This window comes from Petaurus breviceps, unplaced genomic scaffold (assembly GCF_028583685.1).
Source record: "Petaurus breviceps papuanus isolate PSGF00001 unplaced genomic scaffold, PetGlider_PUasm1.0 567, whole genome shotgun sequence".
NCBI lineage: Eukaryota > Metazoa > Chordata > Mammalia > Diprotodontia > Petauridae > Petaurus > Petaurus breviceps.
In genome coordinates, this window is record NW_027186383.1 from 3,181,252 (window position 1) to 3,185,547 (window position 4,296).

Consider the following 4,296-nt stretch of genomic DNA (forward strand, 5'->3'; position numbering starts at 1 on the left):
GAATCCCCAGATTAAGGAGAGAATATTACAAGCAGCCAGGAAGAAACAATTTGAATATTGTGGAAACACAATCAGGATAACCCAGGATCTAGCAGCTTCTACACTGAGGGATCGAAGGGCTTGGAATATGATATTCCGGAGGGCAAAGGAGCTGGGATTAAAACCAAGAGTCACCTACCCAGCCAAACTGAGTATCATGTTTCAGGGGAAAATATGGTCATTCAGTGGAATAGAAGACTTTCAAGTATTCTTGCTGAAAAAACCAGAGTTGAATAGAAAATTTGACATTCAGATACAAGAAGCAAGAGGTGCATGAGAAGGTAAACAGGGAAAAGATATCATAAGGAACTTATCAAAGTTGAACTATTAACATTCCTACATGGAAAAACAATAATTGTAACTTATGAAACTTTTCTCAGTAGATGAAGGAATTAGAAATGTATATATATATATATATATATATGTCTTTATATGAGGTTATTTGGGCATATGAATACATATGTGAATGTGTGTATATATGTTTACAAGTATACATAGATAGAGGGCACAGGACAAATTTAACAGGAAGGAATGATACTTAAAAGGCGAAATTAAGAGGTGAGAGGAATATAATAAGAGGATATAGGGAGATTCAGATTGGGGTAAACTATCTCATACAGAAGAGGCAAGGGAAAATGGTTACAATGGAGGGGAAGAATAGGAAGGCAAAAGGGAATGGGTCAACCTTATTCCCATTGAATTTGGCTTGAGGAGGAAGTGAAATACACACTAAATAGGGTATCTCACCCTCCAGGAGAATAGGGGGGGAAGGGGGTGGGGGGGGGGGATGAGGGGGGGGGGGGGGGGGGGGGGGGGGGAGTTGGAAGCACTCATTTTTGAAAATAGACGGGATCAAAGTAGAGAATAGAACAAGTGGGAGGTGGGATAGGAGGGAGGGAAATATAGTCAGTCTTTTACAATATATCTACTATGTTATTGTTTTGCATTAGCCACACATGTACAACCTATACTGAACTGCGTATCTTCCCAGCAAGGGTGGGTGACAAGGAAAGAAAGGAATGAATCTGGAATTGAAAGTTTTAAAATCAAATCTTCAAATATATATATGTGTGTGTGTGTGTGTGTATGTGTGTGTGAGTGTATATATATACACACACACATATATATATACACTATTATTAATACCATCTTACATGTAATTGGGAAATAAGATATATAGGCACTGGGGCATAGAGATCCACCATGCCCTACTGGAAAAGTCGAAAGGGGTATGGGAGAAAATATGGGAGAGAGCAGATTGGAGGAGGGGATATCCTGTGGGACTGCTATTTTGGGGCGATGGGTAGGGGAAAAATGGGGAGAAAATTTGTAACTCAAAATCTGGCAGAAACAAGTGATGTAAATCAGATGTTAATAAAGCATTAAAAATTAAAAAAAAAAAGAAAAATCTCTTCCCCCACCATCAAGTGGGAATGAAAATTCGGATTCATTTATGAATTTACAGCCTGCTCCTCGATAGATTTCGGAAAGCTGGGGAATGAACCTGGTGTGGACGAGCAGTGATTTTGGCAGCCCACCACACCCCTACCTATAACCTGTTCCACCTGTTATATCAGTCAGGAATTTGAAGAGACAGCATTAGTCCTGGTATCTGACAGATGAGTGTTGGCTCCTCATGGACAGTGACTGTCTTTGTTTTTGTCTTTGTAACCCCAGGTCTGATGCATTCAGGCACTTATGGATTCTTATCGATTGATTGGCTGACTTGTGATGACCTCAGTTCCAGGATAGCAAATCCACCTTCTAGGGAACTTTGGAAACATCCAACTGTCCCAAACATGGGTAAGAATCAACTGGAGCAGCTTATTCCCACATTATTAACACAGGACCCCTCCCTAACCCTTGCTATCTAATGCTTAGTCCTTGCCCAGTACCTGCTCTTTTAGGAGGGGATTCCTATTATAGGTCCAACGTTTCTTCTGCATCAAAGGCAGGAGATTCAGGATTATGGAAATCAAATTGTGTCCATCCTGATTTTTAGGGTGCTGTGGCATGTGTGGGTGGGGTAATGAGAGAGGGAAAGGAGAGTTGGGGGTTGCAACACAAAGTCTTAAAGGGAGAATTATCTCGGTATCTAATGAATCAGTAAATTAAGGCACAGTGGAAAGATAACCAGCCTTGGAACAAGCAAAACCCGGGGTCAAGATTTATCTCTGTCACATACTGATTATATGAATCTGGGCAAGTCCCTTAACCCCAAACAGTACCTTAGACTTTTTAAGCTCTCTAAGACTATAAATCCCAGGGAAAGTGCCAGTCTCTAATGATGGAGAGAGGTTTTACACTGAAAGTTCCCTTTCACCAATGAAATTACAAGTTCAGTCCCTATGCAGGTATCACCATTATGAGTCAGAGTTTCTTATCAGTCAAATGTGGTCCTCAATTATCTCTAAGGGCCCTCCCAACTCTGACATGAAGCTCATGCATAAAAATCAGGGTCAGTGCCATAAATGAGCAAGTCATTTGGGTTTTAGTGTCCTTATCTATAGATTGCAAGATCTCAAAATTTCCTTTCTGGGATGTGGGACATACTATGTTCTCTCTATCCTCATGTACCTCTTCACTCCTACAGAAAGGATGACTTATAATGAGTGAATGGGGAAAAGTCATAAGAAAACAATGGATTTCATGATCATCTAAGATCAAGATAATTTCAGAATTCAAGTCTCAGGTGGGCCACTCATTCATAATGGGGAGAAGGTTCTCAGCTCCCTCCTAAGCTCACAACATTTAAGATTTTGAAGAGCTCATCTAATCCATAGCTGAATAGGAATATTTTCTTTGGAATCCTTGACAAGTGGGTGTTCAAACTCTGCTGAAAGACCTTGAGTGAGCACGAACTTCCTTCCTCTTCCTCCAAGACAGTCCATTTCATTTTGGGATAGCTCTCTCTCATAACTAAGGAGTTCTTCCTGAAACCAGGTCTCAAGTCAACTCTCAGCAATTTCCCCCCTTTTGTCCTGCTGCCCCCTGGAAGAAAGCACAGCAAAGATGGCACCTCTCCCACAAGACAGCCCTGGCAGTTCTTGCTCAATGTCCAGTATATCTACCATGAACCCATCAATGAGAACAGATCAAATACTTATTATTTCTGGACACTGTGCTAAGTACTGGGCACATAAAGAAAGAAAAGCAACAATCCCTGCCCTTACAGAGCTGGCATCGTTGATCAGGAAGATGAAGATTGAGTACCTCTGTGACTTCGTGTTGGTCACACCCTGTCTCTGGTCATCAGTTTCCTCTGAAAGATCAAGGAATTGGGCAAGATAACCCTGGTTGTCTTCTTAGAGCTCAGCCATGGGCTTGTGGGAGAACTGAAAGCTGAGTGGAGGAATGGAGCCCCTTTGGGGACAGGTGCTGATCCACCATTGATTGCTGGCTCTCTCTCCATGACCTGCCCACTTCCTTTCCTGCTTATACTTTACCTTGCCTCGACAGGGCATCTCTTAGCCATGTCTGCTGCGTCGCTCCTCATTAGAGGGATCATGCATCCTACCCATGAGCTCAATTTGTCTTTCAGTCACCATGGAGGCCTTCCATTGTTCTGATGGACAATCTGCCTCCCGTTCAGTAGGAGCCAGTGAAATGAATAATGCCCATTTCTACAAAGAACACAAGTCATCTGTAGTTGTAACCATTCAGAAGCCAATGTTCGTCCGGTGGTGATTGGCACAGAAATAAATGGGATAATGCAAACAGCTTCAACAATGAGCATTGCTTGTCTCACTTTGGTTCTCAACTTAGCACACTATTTAATGGAGTCTTGCCTTTGTCCTTCTAAGGGGCATGAACATTCACAACAGCAGTAGTCCCCTCCAAGGCTTCTCTCCATTGGCCTCCTCACTATCATATTCCGGCCAGATCCTACAACACAAGACATGAAATCTATTTTACATATGAAAAAACATGAGCACCGGGAAATTAAATTACCTGACCAAAATCTATCTGTTTCACTCGATAAGCATTTAATTCATTAAATACCTAATAAAGGCCAGACACTGTTGTTTTTCAGTCACGTCCAACTCTTCATGACCCCATTTGGGGTTTTCTTGGCACAGATACTGGACTGGCTTGCCATTTCCTTCTCCAACTTATTTTATAGGTGAGGAAACTGAGGCAAATAGGGTTAGTGACTTGTCCAGGGTCACAACCCTAGTAAGTATCTGAGGCCAGATTTGAACTGAAGAATCTAAGTCTTCCTCACTCCAGGCCTGGTACTCTGCTCCAACGAGCTGC

General features: G+C 42.1%; 2 long non-coding RNA genes across 3 annotated transcripts in view; one reads left to right on the forward strand and one right to left on the reverse strand.

Moving 5' to 3' along the window:
• The window catches only part of LOC138173220 (uncharacterized), an 18,473-nt gene extending 15,847 nt beyond the window's left edge, over positions 1 to 2,626 (reverse strand). The window contains exon 1 of the long non-coding RNA XR_011171349.1: positions 1,935 to 2,626. This is a non-coding gene — a long non-coding RNA (uncharacterized lncRNA). The remainder of the gene's footprint in view (positions 1 to 1,934) is intronic.
• LOC138173218 (uncharacterized) overlaps positions 1 to 3,771 on the forward strand; it is a 410,193-nt gene extending 406,422 nt beyond the window's left edge. Inside the window, exons 2-3 of one of the 2 annotated variants that reach the window (XR_011171348.1) lie at positions 1,659 to 1,842; positions 2,633 to 3,771. This is a non-coding gene — a long non-coding RNA (uncharacterized lncRNA). Of the gene's footprint in view, positions 1 to 1,276; positions 1,843 to 2,632 lie in introns of those variants that run through there. The other variant, XR_011171347.1, reaches the window with a different exon arrangement.
• The last annotated feature ends 525 nt before the right edge of the window (positions 3,772 to 4,296 follow it).